At 36.4% G+C, this 14,656-nt stretch overlaps 1 protein-coding gene and 1 non-coding gene across 8 annotated transcripts in view; one reads left to right on the forward strand and one right to left on the reverse strand.

The window, feature by feature from the left end:
- Pcdh11x (protocadherin 11 X-linked) overlaps positions 1 to 14,656 on the reverse strand; it is a 630,344-nt gene that overhangs the window by 431,136 nt on the left and 184,552 nt on the right. The gene's annotated exons all lie outside the window — the stretch shown is intronic.
- Positions 12,424 to 12,549, forward strand: LOC132650278 (U6atac minor spliceosomal RNA). Its single transcript, XR_009588648.1, has one exon. It is a non-coding gene; the product is annotated as a U6atac minor spliceosomal RNA (small nuclear RNA).

The raw sequence follows: 14,656 nt of genomic DNA on the forward strand, positions 1-14,656 counted from the left end.
ACTCACTTATAAGTAGATACTAGGCATATATGATAGGATAAACGTAATAAAATGTGTACACCTAAAGAAGATAAACAAGGAAGAGGACCTGGGGTAAGATGATCAATCCTCACCTAGAAAGACAAATGGGATGGACATTGGAAGTAGGAGAAAACAAGAAACAGGACAGGAGACTACCGTAGAGGGCCTCTGAAAGACTCTACCCAGCAGTGTATCAAAGCAGATGCTGAGACTCATAACCAAACTTTGGGCACAGTGCAGGGAATCATACAAAAGAAGGGGGAGTTAGGAAGACCTGGAGAGGACAGAATTTCCACAAGGACCAAGTATATCTGGGCACAAGGGTCTTGTCTTAGACTGATTCTCCAACCGAGGAACATGCATGGATATAAACTGGAACCTCTGCTTGGATGTAGCCCATCTCAGCTGAGTGTCCAAGTGGGTTCCCTAGCGGGGGGAACAGGGACTGTCTCTGACATGAACTCAGTGGCTAGCTCTTTGACCTCCCCACTCTCCATAGGAGGAGTAGCCTAGCTAGTCCACAGTGGAGGACATTGCATCCAGTCCTGGTAAAACCTGATAAGCTAGGTTCAGATGGAAGGGGAGGAGGACCTCTGGTATCTGTGGACTTAGAGAGGGGCAAGGAGGAGATGAGGGAGTGAGGGTGGGATTGGAGGGACTGGAGATGGTGTTACAGCTGGGATACAAAGTAAATAAACTGTAATTAATATAAAAAATAAAAATTTAATAAGAAATGTAGGAAAGTGGAAGGAGGAGAAATACCCTGGTGAAAAAAAAAGTAAAATAAAAAAGAAATTTAACTTGAATCTTTGGAAGAAGATCAAATGGTGATATTTCAAACTGAAATAAGAAGGTTGCTGATTTCAAAATGTCTCTATATTTTTAGCTGTATTTTAATAACTCACATTCTAATTTGGTTTTAACTAACTTAAACTCAAAATGTGTGTTTGTGAGATTTGTAATAGGGAAATTTCAGCCAATCATAGACATCTAAACTCCATTCAATCAGATAGAAGCCACTGACAACACCATTTTCAAATAAGCAAAGCAACTAACTGTAGCTCATGCGATTATTTCTTTATTTGGCTTCTGTGTACAGCCTATAAGAGATTCCTAGGTATCTAAACATCAGCTCAGCAGTGAGAGTAGTGTGACCTGCAAGCTGTAATGTGGATCCTAAAACCCTGAGGTCTTTGCTTCTCAAGTGAAAGGAGACTCCACAAGGATACTCAAAAGTCTATCTTCAGGCCATCCAGCTAATACATGGAAACCCGGGCTCCTGTGCAGCACTGCCACAGCCTTAGGCTACCTGCTCAAACCAAACATCTGTGGATATCTTCCTGGTCAGGAACCAGTAGTGCATGCAGTGGTTCCTACCCTGCAGCCTAGGCCACCCATCTGTGGATATGTACCTGGGATCTGCAGCAGCTGCTTGCTCAGCAACGACCCTGCAGCCTTAGGATACCAGATGCCCAATCCCACTTTCTGTGGATACTTTTCTGGGACAAGCACCTGACAGCTCAGACATTGGGAGCTCATTGTCACTGCCTGTGGAGTGAGTACTTTTCCTGTACTGAGGGTAAGGCTCCAAACCTTGGCCCCCATTCTCACAGTCCTGTGGATACCTTCTGGTCTCAGCTGCTAGTGGCACTCAGTTTCACTGCACTGTGGAAGGGATTCAGTTTGGTACTACTGAGGAGGCACAGCTCCATTATGCCTGCTCCCCACCTTACCTGCCTCACCTGGGTTAGAATCAGCCGGCATAGTACAAATAGTAAACATAGCAGAGCTGAGCTAGGTGTAGGCTCTGATTCTATTCCCACCATGTTAAGGAAGCCTGTGGGGCAACAGCATGGGGGTGTATGCGACAGGTAGTGTGGGGGAGAGAATCCAGAAAACCCAGTGGAGCCTGAGCTGAAGTCCCATTGTCTTACTCCCCAAGGAGGCCTGGGGGCTCAGTGATCTTTAGGCCTGCTTCCCAACACCCTACACACCTGGAAATAATGAGGCCCGCACAGTCATGGCACCCAGCAGAGCTGAGCCAGGCCCATGACCCAAATCTCATCCTCTACCATCTTAAGGAATCCTATGGGACACTGAAGCAGCTCTAGACTCAGATCTTTCCTCCTGTGGCCCAACTACCTGACATACCGGTTTCACAAACACTGAGCCAGCAGAGACAGTGAATCCAGGGGAACCTACTCAAGACTCCAGAAACAGGTGGATTAAGTCTGCAATAGAGTCTACAAGAATAATCAGTCAAGGCAACAGACAATCAGATGGATAGAGCCCAACTTAAGAATAAGGACAACAAAAAACAGGACATCATGGCTTCAACAGAATCTCCAAAAATCAATGGATATTCTTTTGTAGCTGAAACACAGGAAAATGGTCTTAAATCTATAATTATGCACTTATTCAAGGCTCATAAAGAAGAAATAAACAAAAAATAGAGACACATAAAGAGGAAAAATAATTAGGCCATCATGGACAGACAGGAATACACATTCAAACAGATGAAGGAAATGGCAAAACACATGAAAACAGAATTAGAATAAATAAAGAAAACACAAACAGAGAAAAACCTGGAGTTGGAAATTTAGAGATGAGATAGGGAACCACAAAGGTAAGCATCACCAACAGAATACAAGAGATGGAAGAGAAAATCTCAGGAGTTAATGATACAGAAATTGATACATCTCTCAAAGATAAAATGAAATTGGTAAAGCTCCAAACACAAAACATCCAAGAAATCAAAGACACCATAAAAAGAAGAAAGCTAAGAATAATAGGAAGAGATGAAAAAGACGATTCCACATTCCATGGCCCAGAAAATATTTTTGAGAAAAATCATATATAAAACTTCCCCAACCATAAGAAAGACATCGCCATAAATATACAAGAGAGCTACAGAACACCAAATAGACTAGACCAGAAAAGAAACTCCTCCCATCATATAATAATCAAAACACTAAATCTATAGAACAAAGAAAAAAATATATTAAAAGTATCAAGGGAAAAAGTCCAAGTAACATATAAAGGCAGACCTATCAGAATCATACCAGACTTCTCAACAGAAACTATGATAGCCAGAAGGGAAGATATCATGCAGATGCTTAGAGATCACAGATGACAACCAGACTATTATATTCTGCAAAACTTTCAATCAACATAGATGGAGAAAACAAAATATTCCATGACATAACTTAATTTAAACAATATATGTGCAGAGCGATCCAACTGTACAGAAGATACTAGAAGGAAAATTCCAACCAAATGAGATCAACCACAGCTAAGAAAACACAGGATGAATATACCATAACAACAAAAAAAAGCAAAAGAAAAAGTGCATAGAAACACACAATCACTACTAACTCCACAATAAAAGGAAGTAACAATCATTGGTCTCTAATATCTACTAACATCAATGGTTAAAACTCCAATAAAAAGACACAGACTAACACATCAGTTGCAGAAACAGAATCGAACATTCAGCTGCATTCAAGAAACACACCTCTGCAACAAACATTGACACTATCTCAGCGTAACGGGCTAGAAAACCATTTTCCAAGCAAATGGACCTAACAAGCAAGCTAGAGTAGCCATCCTAATATCTAATAAAATAGACTTTAAACAAAAATTAATCAAAGAAGACAGAAAGGGATACTTCATTCTCATCAAGGCAAAAATCCACCAAGAGGACATCACAATCCTGAACATCTATGCATCAAACACAAGGGCTCCTGCATTTGTCAAAGAAATATTATTAAAGTTTAAATCACAAACTGATCCCAACATATTAATAGTGGGAGACTTCAACACCCCATTTTCTCCAAAGGACAGATTATCTACATAGACACTAAATAGGAAAATAATGAAACTAACAGAGGTTTTTCATCAAATGAAACTAACAGATGCCTACAGAACCTTTCATCCAAACACAAGAGAATATACCTTCTTCCCAGTACCTCAAAAAATCTTCTACAAAATTGCCCATATAGTCGGGCACAAAGCAAGCCTCAACAGATACAAGAAAATTGAAATAATCCCTTGTATCCTATCAGAGCACCATGGCTTAATACTAGACCTCAACTATAACAGAATTAACAAAAAGCTTATACACATATGGAAACTAAACAACTCTCAGTGACAACTAGGTCAGGGTGTAAATAAAGAAAGAAATTTAAAGACTTCCTAGAATTCAATGAAAAATGAAGGAACAACATACCCAAACTTATGGGACACAATAAATGCAGTACGAAGAAGAAAGTTCATAGCACTAAGTGCCTTCAGAAAGAAATTTGAGGCATCTCATACAAGCAACATAACAGCACACCTAAAAGCCCTAAGGGGAGAAAAAAGAAGAAGCAGACACACCTAAGAGGAGCAACTGGAAATAATCAAACTCAGGGCTGAAATCAATTAATTGAAACTAAGAGAACAATTCAAAGAATCAAGGAAACAAAGAGCTGGTTCCTTGAGAAAATCAACAAGATAGACAAACTCTTAGTCAAACTAACTAAAAGGCAGAAGGACACTGTCGAAATCAACAAAATCATAAATGAAAAGGGCAACAAAATGAAAGACTCTGAGGAAATCCAAACAATCATTAGGGCATACTTTAAACGCCAATGTACAACAAAATTAGAAAATGTAAATGAAATGGGGATTTACGACTATTTAATTTATTTACCTGATCTTGATTCAACTTTGGTAAATGGAACCTATTTAGAAAATTACCCATTTCATTTACACTTCCAAAGTAAATAAATTAATTAATTAATTTAAAGAGAAAGCCCAGGGCTACACAGTTTCAGTGCAGAATGCTACCAGACCATCAAGGAAGGGCTAACAGCAATACACTTCAAGCTATTTCACAAAACAGAAACAGAAGGAACATTACCAAAATATGAAGACACAATAACCTTGACACCTAAACTGCAAAAAAAGACCCAACAAAGAAAACGATTTCATATCAATCTAGCATATGAACATTGACCCCCAGATATTCAGTAAAATGTTTGCAAACAAAATCCAAGAACATATTAAATATATCATCCACCACCACCAAGTTGGCTTCATCCCAGTCATGCAGGGGTGCTTCAACAGTAATCCACCATATAAACAAACTGGAAGAAAAAAGAAAACACATGATCATCTACTTAGATTCCAAAAAAGTATTTGACAAAATCCAACACCATTCATGTTTAAAGTTTGAGAGAGATCAGGGATACAAGGCACATACCTAAACATAATAAAAGCAATATACAGTAAGCCTATAGCCAACTTCAAACCAAATGGATCAATCCCAATGAAATTAGGGGCAAGGCAAGATTGCTCACTCTCTCCATATCACTTCAATATAATTCTTGAAATCCTAGCTAGAACAATAAAAAAATTACAGGAGATCAGGGGATATAAATCAGAAAGGAAGAAGTCAAAGTATTGCTTTTTGCAGATTATATGATAGTATACATGAGTGACCCATAAAAATTCTACCAGAGAACTCCTTCAGCTGATAAACACCTTCATCAAAGTGGATGGATACAATAGTAACTAAAAAAAAAAAAAAAAAAAAAAAAATCTGTAGCTCTCCTGTATACAAAAGACAAACAGGATCAGAAAGAAATGAGGGAAACAATACCCTTCACAAAAGCCACAAATAACATAAAGTACCTTTGTGTGGCCGTAACCAAGCAAGTGAAAGACCTGTATGAAAAAAACTCCAAGACTCTGAAAAAAGAAATTAAAGATATCAGAAGGTGGAAAGATCTCCCATGCTCATCAATAGGTAGGAGTTGAAAATTACTATCTAACCCAAAGTAATCTACAGGTTCAATGCAATTCTAATCAAAAATACCAAAACAATTGTTTACAGACCTTGAAAGAACAATTTTCAATTTCATATTGAAAAACGAACAATAAAACGAGAATAGCTATCTTTGGGAGTTATCTTTGGGACCTCAAGCTGTAACACAGAGCAACATTAATAAAAATGGCATGCAAATTTCATGATTTCCTCATTTTTGATTGCTGAGTAGTATTCCATTGTGTAAAAATACCACAATTTCTGTATCCATTCCTCCGTTGATGGACATCTGGGCTGTTTCCAGATTCTGGTTATTACAAATAAAGCTGCTACAAACATGGTTGAGCAAATGTCCTTGTGCTCTTGAGCAAATTTTGGGTATATACCTAACAGTGGTATAGCTGGGTCTTGAGTAACACTATTCCTAGTTGTCTGAGAAAGTGCCAGAATGATTTCCAGAGTGGTTGTATCAGTTTACATTCCCACCAGCACTGGAGGAGGGCTCCCCTTTCTCCACAACCTCTCCAGCATGTGTTGTCACTTGAGTTTTTCATCTTGGCCATTCTGATGGGTGTAAGGTGATTAAAAAATTTAAAAAGGCGCAAAAAAAAAAACCAATCTCAGTCACACTGGTCGTGTGGCATTGTCGTATGACCTTCATTCAATAGAAAATGTGTGTAGAGAGAAAAGTTGCACGTGGTGCCCAAGTATTACATTTACTTACATATTTCTGTTAGCTCTCAGTCTCTCAGTCTGTCTGTCTGTCTCTGTCTGTCACTTTCTGTCTGTCACTGTCTCTCTGTCTCTGTTTCTCTTTCTCTCTGTCTGTCTCTGTTTCTGTCTCTTGCTCCACTTAGGATAGCAGGAACTCATGATGTAGGTCAGAAGGAAGACTTCAAACCATAGGTGATAGCCAATTCAACCCTGGAAATACAGACATGAACAACCACAGCCAATTTAAAACATTCTTATTTGACTTTTTCTGACTAAAATGATATAAACAACAGAAAAAGGAATTAATTTAATATTTAAGGACATCTGTTAGCATCCTGTTGTTAATGTAGCATATCCCAACACATTGAGTGAATTAAAGAAACACATATTTCTTTCTGTACTCCCTCTCCTACCTGTTCCCTCTCTTCAACCCCTTCTAAGTGAGATCAAACCTGTAGAGAATGGGTGGCATAAGGACAGAGGGCCTGCAAAGAGAAGAAAAACCTTTGGTACGGCATTTCTGTGAGAAGCTAGAGATCTAAGACAGGGTAAGGTTCTGGGAGGATATGGGGATAAGCTGAGACTTCTAGTAGCAGGGATCATGGAGACTTAAAAGTGCACCCTCTGATTAGACAGGATTCCTAGTACAGAGAGAACACCAACCCACCCACAAAATCTTCGAACCAAAATTTATCCTGTCTACAAGATGAGCATGGATAAAGATAGAGCAGAGATTGAGGGAATGTCCAACCAATACCTGGCCCAACCTGAGACCCACCCCATGGGAGAGAGCCAACTCCTGATATTATTAACAATACTCTGCTTTGCTTGCAGACAGGAGCATAGCATAGCTATCCTCTGAGAGACTCCACCTAGCATTGGATTGAAACAGATGCTGAGACTCACAGCCAAACATTGGGCAGAGTGCAGGAAGACTTGTGGAAGAGTGGGGAGAGGGGAAGGATAGAAGGGAGGGGCCAGGAACTCCAGGAGAATACCCACAGAGCCAATTCTCTAGGGCTGGAGGGGAGGGCAAGTTGCAGGTACTGAAGCACCAACCAAGGACCATGCATGAACTGATCTTCCACCCCCTCTACAGATGTAGAAGATGAGCAGCTAGGGATTCATGTGTATCTTCTCATAAAGGGAGCAGGAGCTGTCTCTGACATGGACTCTATTGCTTGCATTTTGATCACTTCCACCTGATGGGGTTACGTCTCCAAAACACAAGGGAAAAGGGTCTGTTTAGTCCTGATAGAGAAGGAAGGACTGGGGAAGATAGAAAAGGGGAGGGTGGGACTGGGAGGAGAAGAGGCTAATATTGAAATGTAAAGTGAATAAATTAATTTAAAAATATATTTCTTTCTCACTCTCTCTTCTCTTTCTTTTTTTTTTTTTAATTAAGTTGAATTCCTAGAACTCAGAAATAAGATGTGTGCCTCACTGGGGCAAAATCTGGGTTTCATTCTTTTCTGGAGGTTCAAGGATAAAATCAATTTCTTCAGTTTTTCAGCTTCTAAATGTCATCCATATGATTATTTTTTATCTTCAAAGCCAAGTCGATTACATTCAAATTGTCTTTTCTCGATAACTGCATTTCTCATATAATTTAAGGAACTTTATGATCATATTGTGACCTCCAAGGCAGTACAAGATTATTTCCCTAATTTAAATGCACCTATATAGAAATCTTAGCTGCATCTACAATTATAGTCTTCCTTCACCATGTAATCTAACATATTAATTGGCTGTAAGTATAAAAATTCAGATGGATATGATCAACATGCATTGAATAAATACGTGGAGCACTCAAAGATTTTTAATAAATGAAGAAACAAATCCCCCCAAAATGGGGATGTCAGTAGAAGAGTTATTTTTCTAACTACTATGCCAGTCTTCACGAATTCAATGAGAAATGATTTTCATCCACTTATTTGAAATGACATAGACATAAAATGAATGAGTGAAATTTTTGGGTTACTTATTCATTTGTTTATGCACAGAATGCTAAAAGCTAATTATATTATTCACAGTACATTGTATAAAGTACGTTTGAACAATGAATTAGATAATATTAAATTTTCATTCTTAGGCACTTGTGTTTGTTTGTACAAATATCTCACATAGATTAACATCCTCAGACATAAGAACATCTCTTTCTGAGATATTCTATCTATACAATTAAGAGAAAATATCATTGGGTAGTCTTAAGTGACTGTGTAAGGAATAACCCATTGAACGAAGGGTTTAGTTATAAACCCCATTCACATGATCCCTCATTAGGATTTCTTGCACTGCACTCTTTTTATAATAAATGTTCAATATTTGAATCATTATTTTTTCATTTAATATTTTTATTCTTTGAGAATTTCTTATATTAGTACTGTTACCCTCTGTTTTACTCCCTCTTAAATTCACAGTCTGTTCTTTGTTATTATTAAATATTTATATATAAATTGCATTGGGTTAATCTAGTGTTGTTCATATGTACAGGTTTAGGGCAAAAACCTTGTAATTCATTAAATTATTAGGAGGCTTAACCCAGACAAGAGTAATTTTCCTTCTCTCAGCAGTCACTGATTGCCTGTACCTGCCTACATGCTGCTAAATCAACTGGTTTTCTAATAATGCAGATCTTCTTGAGTCAGTCATATTGTTGATATTTTATACCTGCACAGGAATTGAAAAAATGAAGTTAGAACCAAGCTGGAATGCTTCTGAGAACTAGCTATAATATAGAAAGCCACTATCCAAATTTCCCATGGAGAAAAAAAAATCATTAGTTGTTCCTAGTTGTAATGGCTAATTAAAACAACAACGACCAATATCAAAAAATATATCAAGTGTACGATAGTGGTATTTTTATACTGGGGAAATGAGTAGCTATGTAATTGGATTTAAGACTTATTAACAGGAGGAAAATCATGGCTATTTCCATAAATCTTGTCTATTACTCATGACTGGGCATAGAGAATAATTTATATTGTCATTTTCCTACACTAAAATAAGTTCTCTATCCTAAATACTTACTACATCACTCATTAAAGAAGTTACTTGATGCAACAGATAGACATTGTTGCAGATATCTTCAGTTGTTCACAATGTGATGAATGAGTTGTCTTGGAGAACCCAACTCCAATAGACACATCTACAGTGCAACCCATACTCTGAAGGCTCAGAGAAAATCACATGAAAGGGGGCAAAAATATTGTACGAACCAAAGGACAAGGGCACCTGTCTTTTGTGTATTCTAGCCATGAAAAGAAAATGCTCCCATGAAGTCTTAATAATGTCTTTGCCTTGTTTCCCTCTTTATTAGATAGAGTAAATGATGCATGCCAAATGGAGCTCTACTAAAATTGTACACAAAAGTTCTCCACTTTGAAGGTGTTCTATTTGCATTTGTGTATGATCATTAAATGGCTGATAGCTGTGGCTTTGAAATTTAAAAGAAAATTCAGTGTATAATTAGATTTGCAAATAAGAAATCTACAGACAAGAAACACAGAGTCCATTTATGATTGCTTATTGTGGAAAAAAAGAAAAAAAAAAAAACCTCTTCTAGATTCTGAGAAGAGAGACAGTCCTTCATGTTTTCTTTCAGGAGCCAAACAATATCCATGTATTTGAAAAACACCTGTCCATGATAATTCTGTACATCTTCGCATATAGTTCTGAAAGATTTAGAATTTGACAAAAGTCTCCTGAGGAATACAGAAGAAACAAACATTATAATATAAACAGCATAACAATACTATGTGATTTCCATTGACCCTGATAATTGTCATTTTCTCATGCTATTCCTGGCACGTAGGCTTAGGGAAAAAATGAGCAAAGCTTAATGCAATTAAGAATTAGCATAGTCAGCAACTCCACTGAGTAAAAGTTTTAATGTAAAGCACTGTTAATTGAGAAAGTGATGCCAGGCAGTACAGTGTTTCTGTTCCTTTTTATAACTGTCCTCATTCTGCCAAAAATCTTAAGAATCATTCATTAGTATCCTTAAAACAGGTTGAAGGTGATACCCTGTGCAAATACCATATAACTGCCTTAGGATAACGTACCTAGTTGACGCTTGTGTACATACTTTTAAGATTGAGTTTAAAAACTTAGGATAAAATTGTCCTAAATACATTTGCTTTCAGCACAAATAAAATGAGAAGAAGAAAAACATAGAAGGATATAAGCTTCCTGTGTTATTGGGATTTAATTATACTAGATAAAACAATTTGTAAATATTTTGCAATGGGAACAGATCCCTTGGAAGGCTTAAACTGAAATATTATAAAGATGCCAAGTCTCACGGTATTTTCATTTTCAGAAGAAAAGGGACCTTGAAGTTTAACTTTCAGTAAATAAGAGACATTTTTCATAACTTAGTATAATTGCTACAAAATTAAAATAAATTCAGGTGTTATCTAGGGTCCAGGACTGAATAAAGAGAGAATAGGAAAAAATCCAAATAAGTAGTGGCATTCAGTCTGCTCTCCTTTCTGATCTGCCAATTTATGAGCATGGAGTTTCATAGCCCACAAACCCAAAGCGTGCTTCTGAAGCCAGACCACTCCTTCAGTGATGGACTGGACATAATCCATGAGCAAAAATAAATCATTCCTCTCTTAAGTGGCTTCTTATCAGATACTTGTGCACAATGACAAAAAGTAGCAAACATATGCACTACAGACTAAATTAAGATTTGTGTGCTGAATGTTGTTAATTGGCTTATTCTCTTATTATTTTTCTTTTGACATCTCTAAATGCTCATGTTTATAAGCACATGTATGTATTCCTCTGTGTGTATGTGTGTATATGTTGCTGTGTATTGATTCCAGGAATGATTGAATACCAGATAAATGTCTTACCACTGAGCTACATATGCAGATGCATTTACATTTTGGAACATTTACTGTAAGCAGTCAACAAGAAAACAGGCTAAAATAGATGCAATTAAAATTCACTTTATTTAAATATTCTGAAGATAATATTCTCAGTTTCCTTTGGACATATTTTGATGGATTTTTTTAGAGAAACATATTTCAAGAACTTGATTACACTGATTTTATGTAGTTGTAGAAGCTGAAGTCCATTAAGTGATGTAAATTTTACATAAACTGTGTTGATTTGATAAGAGAATGAAATCTAGACTAAACATGTTCGTGTTCACTCAACTACTTTGTGTTGTCCTTTCTTCAAGCTGTAAGAATTTACTGATCATTTATCATATGAAAGCTACAGAAAAAAAATTCAGGTGTTGTATGAAAGGAGAGAAGGCTCCTGTCATACGTTCAATGCACATCCCATTTGTCTACCTAGCAGTGTTTCAAAGCAGATACTAAATCTCATAACCAAACCTTCAGCAGAATACAGAAAATCATAGGAAAGAAGGGGAGTTAGTCTGATGGGGAAAGGATAGGAGCTCCACAAGGACCAAATATATCTGGGCACAAGGTCTTTTCTGAGATTGACACTCAACCAAGGACCATGTATGGATATAACCTAGAACCTCCGCTCAGATGTAGCCTGTGGTAGCTCAGTAACCAATTGGTTTCCCAAAGTGAGGGGAACAAGGACTATTTCTAACAGGAACTCAATGACTGGCTCTTTGACCTCCCCCCCCCCAAGGGAGGAGCAGTCCTGTTAGGCCACAGAGGAGGGCTTTGCAGCCAGTCCTGAAGATACCTGATAAAACAGGGTCAGATGAAAGGGGAGGAGGTCCTCCCTTATCAGTGGACTTGGAAAGGGGCAGGGAGGAGATGAGAGAGGGAGGGTGGGATTGGGAGGGAATGAGGGAGCAGGATACAGCTGGGATACAGAGTTAACAAATTGTAACTAATAAGAAAAAAAATCATAGATGTTAATGTAAATCAATTAATCTTATTCATTTCAAAAAAATGAGAGAAGGTTAGCACTCTCCTTGACAAAGATAGAAGAGGCCCTTGGGCCTAACAAGACACATACAGTTAAGGCATTGCCACCTACTTCATGGCATCTAACCACTGTTTTAATGTCTTAAACCAAAATAATGAAAGCAAGTGTGACCTGGACTGATGCACATTGATTTCTAGCCTTCTTGTTAACTGCTATTATATCAGCCCTACCCTGACTAGTTTATTGTATAGTTTTACATATTATTTCTGCAATATGAGACCCTATTGTACCTTTAAAATTATTGTAACTTAAAGTTAATAAACTCAAAGTCACAAATTTGTCTGGCAAAAAAATATTCAGTAATTACCTCCCTTTACTCTGATTTTAGGACATTGTCAAAGGTTCCAGATTTATGATTTAAAATTATAATGATTAGGAATTTTAACTAATAACAGGAAAAATGTAGATGAGTTAATAGATGTATAATTTCTCCAAAAATTTACATGCTAGAATTACATGTGTTGTGACCACAAAACTAGCTATATATATTCAGCTATATATGCTGGTCAAAACTCTGGTTTTCACAAAAGTTACTGTCAAAAAGAAGGGAAAATTTATTAGTTGTAAATATTTTTGAAAAGCTATCTAAGAGAGCACGTAAACTTCATAAAGGTCAATATCATGTTTGCTTTGCTCACAACTACTCCTTTGATCAATTAATATCCCATGGTAGAGGCTAAACAATCTTCTGGAATGAATGACCTGTGCAAAGAAATACATTTATAAGAGAAAAAATATTATCTTTCATTGAGTATCAATATCTTGGAAATCATCATGATTTTATAAAATTATTACCAAGTATTTCAAAAAGAAAGTGTTTTGTATATTAGGTAAGTTTATTGCATTCAAACTGGTTTTAGCATCACGTCTCGTACACTATCAGATTTATTATCTAGAAACTAGTTTGAAGACACCAAGAAAGGTTTTCTATATTTTTTTATCAGAAGATAAAAACTGAGTATATGAGAATTTTTTTATGAAGTCCAGCTGGGGAGAGTTTTAAATTTATGTTATTTATGTACCCAGCTCAGAATAATGTGTTATCTGGCAGGACAAAAAAGCAAATTGTTGATAAAAATAAATGGTTCAATTTGTATTTTACTGAAATAATGTAACTTGAGTATTTGATGTATTTGATGAGGGAACTTTTTGTCCTGCAAACAATATATGTCCTCAATTATTTGTTCCTTTTGTTGTAATTCTATCTTTATGATACTGATATTTTCCCAATCCTCGTAACACAACTGTTTCTCATTGTGAGCAAGAATGTTTGATCTTGGTAAAATTCAACAGAGTAATAATTTAATTGATCAAAGATGTTAGTAAAAACATTCCTAAATAATTGATATTAGAGACCTTTCCTTCCCTTTCTGGATGATAAACTTTGGCTTCTCACCACATTATAGTAGAAATGTAACTTTGGCTCATTTTCATCTGATCATGACAATTATGAATGATTGCTCCCGTCACTCACTGTTTTTACTCTCAAAGAAATAAAAATATTAAAAGAAAGATTCAGCTGAAAATATTCATGACCTTTTTAGAGAGCAGAAAGCCTATTTCATTCGAGCATTCTTTAGAGACAACTAACATTGTTCCTAATAAAGTCTTTATTCCTTGGTATACTCTCCCACAAAGTTTAACATTTCCCATGAATATTCAGATAAATGCATTTACTCAGAAATATTGTACAAGGATGCATCCTGAAAAAATAATTTTATTGTACTTGTATGATATCCTCATTTCCATAATAATTTTTCACATATTAAAACACTCCATCTCACTTGCATCATCTTATTTTTATTCATTATATAATTATAGTCTTTGCTTAGGAAAATGAGAAATGAATAAAGTTCTAAAAGTAGATAGGTATTTAACACATTTAGACTTATTAAACACAAATCACGAGGAAACTGATCAAAATGAAGGTCATTTCCCCAGTTTTCAGAACAATAGCAAACTCCCTGCACTTCAATGTGGATAAAACCAAATGTAAAAACAACTAAAAAATATTACTATGACTTATATGTGTTCAACCTGTAAAAGTTCATTTCATAGATGGACAAAACAGAATTTTTGAAGAGGTAAAAAGTTTCAAAAACAGAACTGAAATTGTTTTCAATAAATGGAATGTAGTTTAGGTCACTTAAAAGATAATTTTGTTCTGTTCATTTGTCTTAATAC

The sequence above is a fragment of the Meriones unguiculatus genome, chromosome X (assembly GCF_030254825.1).
Source record: "Meriones unguiculatus strain TT.TT164.6M chromosome X, Bangor_MerUng_6.1, whole genome shotgun sequence".
NCBI lineage: Eukaryota > Metazoa > Chordata > Mammalia > Rodentia > Muridae > Meriones > Meriones unguiculatus.